General features: G+C 36.2%; 1 protein-coding gene across 2 annotated transcripts in view; it reads left to right on the top strand.

The window, feature by feature from the left end:
• LOC132095310 (fibroblast growth factor 14) overlaps positions 1-12,340 on the top strand; it is a 138,408-nt gene that overhangs the window by 53,704 nt on the left and 72,364 nt on the right. The gene's annotated exons all lie outside the window — the stretch shown is intronic.

The raw sequence follows: 12,340 nt of genomic DNA, 5'->3' as shown, positions 1-12,340 counted from the left end.
TCTTCTCTTTAATAAAGTCCTTATGCTCTTAAGAATATATTCTTAATGTACGTACTGTAAATGATTATAGCATTTCAGTTTTTAGTTTTATGTTAACTATATATTACACAACAGTATTCAGAATTGCTGTGTATTTGTGTAACCTGCTGAGGTGGAGAAAATTAAAATAAAGTGAGGAAAGAAAGCAATATTAAACAAAATTGTATTAACATTAATTAATATTAATAACTGTAATGTTGTTGTTAATTATTAAACAAATAAATTAATATTAATAATTATTAGTCATTAGTTGGGAATCAGACTATTCTTGTTGCACTATTCATTTAAAGAACCTGCTTGTAAGAGTCTTTTTTTTCTGGAGCTGCATTGGAACACTCTTAAAAATAAAGGTGCTTTAAAAGGTTTTTCACAGTAATGCCATAGAAGAATCATTTTTGGTTCCACAAAGAACCATTCAGTCAAAGGTTCTTTAAAGAACCATTTCTTTCTTACCTTTTAATAAACTGAAGAACTTTCTTTGGCCACAAAGAACCTTTTGTAAAACAGAAAGGTTCTTCAGATGTTAAAGGTTCTTTATGGAACCATTTAGGCAAAAAGGTTCTTCTATGACATCGTGAAGAACCTTTATTTTTAAGAGGGTAGCAATCTAGTTTAATATTTTAGTATGGTATTTTGTCTGAAGAATACTCATGCGGGAACCATTAATGAAACCGAGTCATTGCTAGGGTGTTCAGGGTCTATGACTGACCACAGCAAATAGATGCTACTCTGCTTTTTATCGGCTCTCATTAGTAGACATTTCTCAATTTTTGTCTTTACCGCTTGCTCCGCTCTGCTGTCAATATTACAATCCCCTGCACAAGCCTGTTGCCCATAATGAATGAATTGGAAACACCCGCTCATCTCTGTTTACTACACGTCAGTGGACACACACAGTGAGGGGTTTGTTCAAATCCCTAACCCCAAATATGAGCAATAAAAATAGTGATACTGAAAAAGATCATGCCACCATTGTACCGTCCCACTTTTAAATGTACACGATGAAGATGCTTCCTTTGTCTTACCATCCCTGGAACAGTGCCTTATATGGACTATCAGGTATAATATAAGTGATTTACTGACCATTTTTAAAAACTATTTGAGTGAAAAGTGACGTCCACCACTGAAAAGCACTGGATGTCAGCTGATGGGTTTGTGTTGTAAATCACAGCCTGGTGGGTATCATGTACTGTACTTGTGTGAATATAGTGCAGAAGTCATATGGATCACTTTTATGGTGCTTTTGTAGTCTTTTAAGCTGGAAAAGTGCATTTGGTAACAGTTTACTTAAAGCCTTCATGTATAATGCATTATAAAGGGTTATAAAAGGGGCTAATGCATTATAATTATTCATAATGTACATTGTAATAGATTATATTTTGTCGCAAATAATTATAGCATTGATTAATGTATTAAAACAACTTTTATAATGCATTATACATAAAGGCTGTATGTAAAGTAAGTGTTACCGTGGATTCTATTCCATTCATCATATATGGAAAGAGCACATAGCACAAGCGCAGTTCACAGAATCTCTCCTTTTGTATTCTATAGAAGAAGGAAAGTTTAATGGTTTTAAAACAACATAAAGGTGAGTAAATAATGTCACGTCCACTACTGAAAATCATTGGATGTCCTCTGATGGGTTTGTGTTGTAAATCACAGCCTGGTGGGCATCATGTACTGTACTTGTGTGGCTAAAGAAGAACGCCAATGAATCTTTACTCAAGATAGATGAGTGGAAGCAATCTCATTTGAGCCTGTCAATAAGACTTGCTTTCCCTGGAATTGAACATGTCATAGAGACCTGGACAGAGGAGGCAGGGAAAGAAAGGGAGAGGACAAAACCTGCCTTTTTTCCTCTCTAGCTTGGGGCTATATATAGATAATGCTAAAAGGTCACATAACTGGTGGAGTAGACAACACGAGCGCTGCTACATTTGTCTTTCTTTGTTTGTTTCTTTCTCTCTCTTTCTGCTATCTCCTGTGAAATGGATGTGTCCTGTCATGCTCCATTACCACTCTTTCTCCATCCTGAAAGATGTCCTCCAATCTCTAAACTGAACTTTTAAGATGTCTACTCTTGTCATTATACTAACCCTGTAGCTTGTAGCTCTTCAGGATAGAGAACCATATATCCTCACAGTCAAGATAGTTTAGCCGTGAAGAGGAAAGCTTTTTCAACAAATGACTGTGATTTTCATTTTGAACTCCAAAAGAATCTTTAATCACCAAAAGCAGTCAAAAGTGCTTTGTATGACTAGGTGACTTTGTCAATATTATGAAGATCAGGGGACATCATGCGTGAGAGGAAGATGAATTCATAAACCTATTAACTACATGATTAGAAAGCGGATTAAACATGCATCGGCTATAGTTGTATCAATTAAAAACGCTAATGTGTTTAATGAATGACAAGGTTAACAGGTTCTCTTTAAATTCCCAACTTGCAGTGGGTGGGATCAAGCTGTCCTTCTCACCTTCATATCAAATAAAGAATGTATGTAGTCATTTGGGCAATGACACACACACACACACACATGCACTTGCACTCATATCGGATCGCGTTTGGCTTCAGGCTGTAATCCATGCTGTGGTTCAGAGCAGTGAGCACCTACAGAGAGCCATCTGTATTACGTAACTTTTGGAAGTGAAATAATAGACTCCCTAATGACTTGCACCAAAAGACTGCTGATGATGTCATAGCAGGGTGAGGAAAGGACAATAGATCAATCTGCATTTCACCGCATGCAGCTCTGTCGGCCAGGACACAGCATCGTTACCTAATGGTTCTGAATGTGAGAAATGGCACCTGGAAGCATGTCATCCAGCTCCGAACCAGATGTTTCCTGTTCCTGAAAGTGCCAGGGTGTGTTGCATTTGATGGCATTTAATATGCATGAAAACCTTACGTCTCTTTTGTTTGTTTGCAGTGAGCATGTGTGTTTAAACTGTGGGTAAATGTCTTTCACAGGTCATGGCTGTTTTACATACTATGATTAAATCAGTGAGGAACTGTTTTCAGTCTCTGCAATGATCTTTTCGCCTTTCTGACTTAAATCTTGAAGTAGCCCCATCTTACCACTTGAGGGCATCTTTGCTGTCTTAAATGTGTAAATAAAGGCCTGGCAGGATTTTTTCTCTCTGTTTTGTTTGCCTTTGTTGTTCATTAGTATGCTCATTTTCAGGCAAATAATGTAATTGCAACATATCTGTTAGATCAATACCTGAGACTTAGAAACTGCTGAGGTACAGAAAGAGCATTTCTAAGTAAGTTGACAAACTGCAAAACTATGATGCCCTCATCATAGAGTATATGTTGAGCAGCTAAAATTGTGATTTGGGTTATTATGGTGACTGTTGTCACTTGTATTGTACCCGTTATTCAGCTAAAGGGCTGAAAGAGTCATTACAGTGTGACATAATGGATAATGGCTGACATGGGGGATTGTTAAGCCACATTTTGCAGTTTGTGTCTGATTCCTCACTAATATCACTGAGCTGGTCTCTGCTGCGCTCTTGACCTCCCTCTTGTGGTTTTATAACAGCATAGCATAAAACAAACATTCATCACCACCAAAAACAAACATTTTAAAGCATTTACTGTTCACATCTGAGTGCTGTTACTTAAAAAGCTATAGCTTTTTTTTCTGTTTACAAATGTTCCATCAAGGACTTTTCAACTAAATGTGTTTTCTTATATCATAACTTTTCTGTATTGCTTTACAAATGTTAATAACTGCTATTCCTATATGAAACTCAAGTGATTTAAGCACTTTGCAATGTAGTTGATCTAACTGTAAGAACTATAGATCAGTATAGATACTTTATAGAATTTGTATCATTGCTCATGAACTGGTATTGTGTCTTGAGTATTTATTTATTTATTTTAAACTGTGTGTATTCCAGTGTTATGGCATATAGATTTAAAGTCATTCTGCAACACACTTCAAGGGACAGTTCATACAAAAAATTAATTATATGCTTATTGTCATTTTTACCCAAACCTAACATTATGGTATGTGCATGAGAACTCAAGAGAAAAAAGGCAATGATATCTGATTTGTGAATGATTTTTTTTTTTTAATGAAAAAATGATGATTTCTGGTCTGACTTCAGTTGCAATGGTCTTCCGAATGATTTCAGAAGACTTGGAATATAGTGCAGAAGTCATATGGATCACTTTTATGGTGCTTTTGAATCCTTTTAAGCTGGAAAAGTGCATTTGGTAACAGTTTACTTAAAGCCTTCATGTATAATGCATTATGAAGGGTCATAAAAGGGGCTAATGCATTATAATTATTCATAATGTCCGTTGTAATAGATTATATCTTGTCGCAAATAATTATACAAATTTAAAATGCATAGTGTAACAATGAATTGTTAAGTGTCATAATGTATTAACTGAGGTTGCCGTTATTCAGGAGATTGTACAGTGCATTATAAGGTGTTTTACAAAGCATGGAATAATGTATTTAAACAACTTTTATAATGCATTATACATAAAGGCTGTATGTAAAGTAAGTGTTACCGTAGATTCTATTCCATTCATCATATATGGAAAGAGCACATAGCACAAGTGCAGTTCACAGAATCTCTCCTTTTGTATTCTGTAGAAGAAGGAATGTTAAATGGTTTTAAAACAACATAAAGGTGAGTAAATGATGACCATTTACATTTTTGGGTAAGCTGTCATTTTAATGTACAGTACATACCCTGTTGCAATGTCTCTGCCCTAACAAGCCCATTACTGATTCAAAGAAGAAAAATGTTGAGAGGTTTAAGCTTTACTTATTTTATGCAATGTCAAATAGTTTATTGAACTGTATTGTAATTGTTAGAAGTTTTGTTTTCCTAGCCATGGGTATCAAATAAACAATCCTTTCACAGCTATTCTCTCTTTCTCTCTGAGGATTGTAGGATATAGATCTGAGAGCTGTTTCAGATATCCTGAGTTGCACTGTGTCTGTTTCGGGAATGACATTTAAATGTGTGTTTTCCTTAGAGGGAGAATCAGTTTGCTGTAAATATGTCAGAGAGAGTTTATCACGGTGCATAGTGGCTGGTTTATGTTTGCTCTGGTTGTACACACACTGTAAACAAGCAGTGTGTTGAGCACAGTGTGGCGAGGTTATCACATGCTTTCTGGAGATACTAACAGAGGAAGTGTTGACGGTGTACGTATCTTAGTTCACACCTGTGCTACGATCACTAACAGTATTACGTGCACTTCTGCCTGCTGTAGGCCAGACGCTAGACTGCTAATCTGTTTTCCTGGCTGATGAGAAGGGTCCAGGGCTGGTCTTTGTCTCTGTGTTCTCTGCAACTGACCTTGCCTTGGCTTTTAGCAGCTGGTCAGCAGTTTTTCAAGGCTCTGCAGGACTTAAGGTTCCTCTCCAGGGAGGCAAAAGCATTGAATCTCCTTACTTTTTTTGAGGTCAAGATAAATTAGTGTATTGTATAATGGTGTAAAGTGAATACTATAGGATTATGAAACATTAGCATGGGTACTGAGGAGCAGGATTGAGAACGTGTCGTGATCTATATGTGATGTAGTCTTTTTGTCTTATGCTACTGACTTGCTAATGTTAAATCACTTATATTCATTCATTCATAAATAAATAAATAAATAGGGGTTCAATCAGGGGTCCCTGTAGTTTCTGCAAGGACCTGTGGAAAAGAGATATAAAACAAAACTTTCGGTAACACTTGACAAAAAGTAGTTGATTGATTATTAGAACTCACACTGCGCAATATATATTTTCACAGAAGTATTAATATTTGTTCATGTTAAGTAATCAAAATCGAATTGTTCATTGTTTGTTCATGTACACAAAAAATTGTTAGCAAATGTTGATATTAACATCAATTAAGAGTAATAAATGCTGTAGATTATTTGTAGGTATTGATCATTGTTCATTCAGTTTAACTAATGCTAACCAATTTTCCTTTTTTTAACGTGTTACAGAAATTTCTTTCGACATTTCTAACTATTAACTATTCGTTTGTGGAACTTTGAAAGTATTACTGATCAAATCTAGCTTTGGCCTCCCTAGGATTGCTGAGAGTTCCTGGATTTATATACGTTAAGTACTGCAATTCTGTAAAAAAAAATTTTTTCACACTTATGTTGTTCCAAAAACATATGACTTTAGTTTGTGGAATGCAAAAGGAGAAATGTTGTTCACAGTTCTCGTTCTGACACAAAAACTATTGCTTTAACATTGATCTGACTCACAGCCTGCACATGGCTTTTGTTGACGTAACTTAAGATTTCTCATTGTTAGGCATTCCAGATCAGTTTTCAAGGAAAGTGATACATAAGTCGGCAACAAAGGTACAGTTCCTATTGAACTGTGGTTTTGCTTATTTTAAATGAGCATCACTTGAGTATAAAATTACTGCACAGTGATTTAATTGAGGTGGTATTAATTTTTAAGGAGGTTCCAGGTCAGTTGAAAGGATTTTAGCACTGATAATGCCTGTGTGTGTACGTGCTTTGAGTCACTTCTGTGCTTCTCTAAATAGCGACACACTGACAAATGGCACAAGGCCTGTTTAAGAGTGTGTGAGAATCTCTGTGAGAGATTCATAAACCTTCCTCAGAAGTATACTGACTCAACTGCCATGTGTTTCTAGCACATTATAATCTGCCTCTGTCATTCAGTATGGAAATCACTATAACAAATGTATGTTGTCAGTGTTTGCATTCATTATGCATTCCATTTCATCCAAGAGATCAAATCCTAAAATCATCTGTCATGAAGCGAACAAACTCGAGGGGGGCGAAAAAAAACCTGCACTATAGTAAGTTGACCAACAGGGATTTTCCATGTAACTGCTGAAACGGGCAGTCCAGAGAAAAAGGTTCAGATTAGGGATGGGCATTAGACTAAGCAGCTTGCTTGGTATTAGCATTCAATGGACGTACCTAATAGAAATCCCATTTATCTCATTGTATGGAGCAGTGATGTGTCTGTCTGCCTCCGACTTATCCTGTCACTGTCTCTCTATCTCAAATTTACAGATTTGCCATTTGATTTGTGTGGGTGTCCCACAAGCTTTTGTTAGGATTTTAGGTTGGTGTGTTCTTACTTGATGTTATTTGGTTTAGGCCAGCGCAAGAAACAGGCCACAACATGTGGTGTGTGGGAGCAAATACACTGAGGACGATAAATAGTGAAGGGACGTTCCCTATGTGCCAACTTCTCCTTCAGGGCATTCTCACTTTATCACAGCCTTCCTGAAAGTCTGTCATCTTGTTTGAATAGCTCACATGGTACTATAGGCTATAGGTACATTTTACCCTTTGGACTTCAATTTGAGATGACTGCATTAGGCGTTTATCAGAGAGAATGATGGGGAAATAGTGGTTCAACACAATGTCAGTCAGTGTTTCCTGAACCCCTTTTCAGCAAAGTAGTCACCCCTCCACCACTGAATCTTAAATGCAAGTACAGTGAAATAATGGTAAAACAAACATCTTTTGTACTCAAACGCAACATACTGTACAATTGGACTCTTTTTGTGACTTAAAAACATACAGCACGAGCAGTGTAGTCTAATTCACTATCAAATAACTCTTTATGATCCCTTTTTCTTTTCAGTTAAAAACATACAGCATGACCATTGTAAATTACAAACAAATGATTCTTATTATCCATCTTTTAAAGTAAGAAACATACAATCCAAGCAATAGTCCAGTTTTCTCATTTGATCTGTTTTTTTAAACTAAAAAAATATACAGTGTAACAACTTTATATTGTCATTTTTTAAGTCAAAAGTACCTCACTATAAGCCCAATTCAAAAACAAATGAATCTTATGATCCAGTTCTTTTTTTTTAATCTAAAACAAACAATGTGATAAGTGTAGCTTATTTATAATCAAATGATTCTTATGAGCTGGGTCTTCTAAAGAGCAGTTAAGAAACACAGTATAAAACCTTAATAATCATTCAGAGCTGATTAATCAGCTTCTGACTCACTTATTATCATTACATTTGGTGCTGTCTGTATCATTTATTATTTATATGAATATAATTAGCAGCTCCCTGCTGCAAAAACAGCACTGTGTAGGAAACACTGATCTCAGATAAGGTGACTGCAGTCGAATGGTTCAGTAACATGCAGTGAATGGGCACTGGCCCCCAAAGTTCCCTAAAACTGAAATGAGCGCATTTTAGATAGCGTGAAGGTCTTTATAGTAGTGCTTTAACTTCAGCTGAACTGAACACAATTATAATTCCAGGGGTTTCTCAAGGCTATACGGTTTTGGCCCATTTTGTGTGCTCGGAGGTCCCTTGGGTTTCCACAGGGAGATTACTTTGCAGAGTCCTTCTCTCCTTTCTCTCACCGACCTGAAAAAAGAGGGCTTTCCAGGCAGAGAATCAACTCATTTAAATTCACAGTCTCTGCCCAGGCTTTCTCAGATGAGCTTTTTTTTTTTTCTTTTTTTTTTTTGTGCTCCACTGCTGACAAGACACTTTTGAATGTTGCATACTTAAAACCAGATCAAAGGACAGGCAGAGATGTGAGCAGAATTTTTAACTGTTGTTCAGGGAGCAGCTGTCTATATCCATCTCTTTGGAGCTCATCCTGGCATTTCCCATCCCTTGGTAGGAGAAATAGCGTGTGATGCGTTGTGTTCTTTTCTGTCATTTAGACTAAACTCTTTCACATTGTGGGAAATTCACTCTGCTAATACTGTTCAGGGGTCAGTGATGAGCCAAAACCGAAGCGGTGAACATCAATGAGCACTGCTCTTTTCAGTATAATATGGAACACATGTCATCAATGTCTATAAACCAAAGACATTTTCAGTACAAAATGCCCCCACAATTTTGGTAATGTCATAAAACCTTTTACCACTCTCAGAATTTCACACCTCTTTCCGGTCAGTGAGAAATCACAACTGAAAATTACTTGAGGAAATCACAATGCCTCTTTACACATCCAAAGGTGTCAGGGTTTTCACGTAAGACAGAATTCCCAGTGTTCACATACTGAGACTAGTACCATGTGCCAGTAATAAAAAAGCTAGATTTGTACATTTTCTGAGTAAAATTTGTGTGGTGCTTGGCTCTACAAAACTCTTTGAATTTTCTGGGTCAGTGCCAGGGCTGTGTCAAAATCCCTAACCCTATATGAGCACCAATATTTATTAAATTAATAAATAATAATATGTAATATAAACTAATATATTTAGATTTTATGTGTGTGTAGAACAAAAAAAAAAAAAAATATATATATATATATATATATATATATATTTTTTTTTTCAAGATAAACAAGATGAAATGGCTGTAGTTTGAAGAATATGTATGGTTGTTTGCAGACAAGCATCCTTACTCGTTTTACTATATTAGGATACATTTGACATTCTCACCTCTGTAATGAGATTTGTTGTTGATATTTAAATGCCAGGCTTAATGGCAAAACCCTCAAGCTCAAAAAGACTTGTATTGGTTTGCTAGATCCCTTTGTTCTCATCTCATTAATCTGCAATTTGATTTAACACAGGTGCTCGTCTCACATTGGCTTTTAGCTTGATTGAGAGACTTGTCACTTTTTTCATAACACAGAATAGCACTGGCTTGTACATACAGGCTATGCAAATCAGTTTTTGAATTTTACTTAAAGTGAGAGATTCAGGTTTTATGTATTCTTTACAATACAGCCAGATTAGATTTATTTATTTTTTGGGGGCTTATTTTGCAGTGTATACCTCATACAATCAGGAAAATGAGAGCATGAGATTGTCTCTCTTTTGATGTCTTATCCAATAATTCCTTCGATATGAGAAAGTTAATCTCTGCCATTTAAGCAGAAAACTAATTTCTCATTTTAATCCTGTGATTTGTTCTAGTCTGCTTTATTAGCTAAAGCCATTACAGTATGGCATGGTGAGATTTCTCTGCAAAACACTACATTTACTGTCACATTCAACGTCTTCCTCAGTGTCTTCGGCTTCTCATAATGGTGACATTTCACCAAGCCGATTAAACCCTGATGTCAACCGAAAATCAATACTACCTCCTTTATTAAATTAAGCTCTCTCTCCCACCTCAACAGTGTGAAACAATTTGATTTAAACAAAGAGCTAGATCTCCTGTTTTCCTCTCGTTTCAGCACGTATGACCTTAAGTTCAATTTACAACTTCTGTCATCATGACAGCTAATAAAAACCCAGACGGCCCTAAAGCCTTCCATAGTGATACAAATGATCAACTTGTTTATTTGGTGTCTCTGTCTGCTGTGACATTTGTTGAAGTAAAATGTAGTTCTCTTTTTCTAATCGCTCCACTGGGCTATGGTGAATTTGTAGTTCTTATTCCCTCCCAATGCTATCTCATCCATCTCTTTCACTTTGATATGTGGACTGCTTCAGAAAACTGCATTTGTATAAAACAGAAGTTGTGGCCATTTTAAGGTTTTTTGTTGTTGTTGTTGTTGTTTTTAAGTTAGCCTCCATTCTCTTTGATTTTGCATGTATTGTATTGTATGGCATTTACTAGAATGACCATGTCTCATTCATCTTTCCACCTAATGTTCATAAAAGACCAGGTGGAGGACAGTGTGGAAGGCTGGAGTTTGCTCACATTTATCTAGAAGTTAATAGTCAAAAATGCTTCTACTGAATTACACATCTGTTCTCTTATGATCTTTGAGGTGTGCTGTTCGCATGGGTGCCTCCACATTAAACTCTAGGTAAACTTGAGCAAAACAGTTCATCTCAGCTCATCGTCATGATTAAAAATTCAAAGTGGAACACTGTTTTTTTTAACTATTCGTCTCTGAAACCTCATAGGAGATCGCCTCAGCTGGCTGAACAGCAATTGTTTGGGGCAGATCTAACTAATAATGTTATCTGTGAGTATAGACCCTATAAATGGGGCTGTGTCATTGAAAGCCAGGCAGGCAAATGCAGTTACTTTTGCTGAAGCTGCAATGGGTTTGCTATGGAGTCTCACACGTTCAGAAGGAGAAAGCATGTAGATATGTGCAAACTCATGAAAATGCAGTTGTGTGTGTGTGTGTTTTAAGAAATATAGTAATTACTTTTGTGCGCAAGTTGAGTCAGAAATTAAATGCCAGTTCCCTATTTGGTCTATCTCTTTGTCATGGGTTTTTGCTGTGTAGTTGTCCGTTTCTGTTTCTGTTTCAGTGTTTCCTTATTTGGTCATGTTCCTGTCCTCATTTAGTTAATTAGTCATTCTGTGCACCTGTGTTTGGTATTATTCTGTGTGTTTATAAGTTTTCATCTGTGCATTTCTCCTCTTTCGGGTCTGTGTATGAGTGTTTGCTCCAGCACCGTTTGTCTGGATTTCCCATTCTTTGAATTAAAGACTTTTGATTGTACTCCTCGTTTCCCACGTACTCCTTCCTACAGCGTACCATGACAGCAGTCCATTTACCATGTGAACACTACCTTTTATTTTGAGTAAATGCTTCTGAAGCATAAAGTTTCCTACCATGCACTGAAGATGAAAATTGGAAAGGGAAAGATCCAATTTTGTATTCATTTCAGTACTGAGACTCAGCTGTTCTCAGCTGTTCTCAAAAAAACTCAAAATACCCCACAGGCATGTTCTTTCTGTCCTTTTTCTTTTGGTTATTTGTACAGTAGACTCATTTATTAGTATTTTATTTTTTTGTTTTGCATAACCTCTTGTTCTCTTTCTGTAAACAAAGTCGTTGTCAGACTGTAATACCTCTGTTTAAATATATTACTGCTTGTAATTTTTCTTTTGCATTTACTAGAAGCTTTCATAACTTGAATTAATAAGGCATTAACAATCATTATTGAAGACTATATAGTGTTTCACATCATAACTATAATGCACATTCAGAAAGTCCTTTTGATTCATAGGCTACATGTTTGAATATAGAATGTGAATGAAGTACAGATGTCTTGATGTTAATGGCTTATGCATGAAAGCTAGTGATCTATCTGTCTGTGCTATTGTAAATAAATGAAGCCATAGGTAAGCTGACAGTGTCCGCTGCTGGTGGCTGTGTAAACTGCAGTGGCTGTGGCTGCTTCACCGGCAATGATGCAGACAGCTTAACCTCTCATTATTTGAGCAGTCTGGTATGTCAGTGCTCATATGATTTATTCAGGAATAGTAATAAGGTAATTTCTTCCATTTGAATACAAAATTTTGTCTTTTGTGAAAATGCATGCAGTGTGTACATTAATAAATTTAATTGCTTGTTCCATATATTTTGGTATTATTTCTCTTTAATCTGTTCAAGCAGTGTCTGGTCTTAAAATACCACTCCAGAGTTACATTCGTCTGT

Source organism: Carassius carassius, chromosome 19 (genome assembly GCF_963082965.1).
Source record: "Carassius carassius chromosome 19, fCarCar2.1, whole genome shotgun sequence".
NCBI lineage: Eukaryota > Metazoa > Chordata > Actinopteri > Cypriniformes > Cyprinidae > Carassius > Carassius carassius.
Note: the sequence above shows the minus strand (reverse complement) of the source record. Positions and strands in the feature narration are given on the sequence as shown.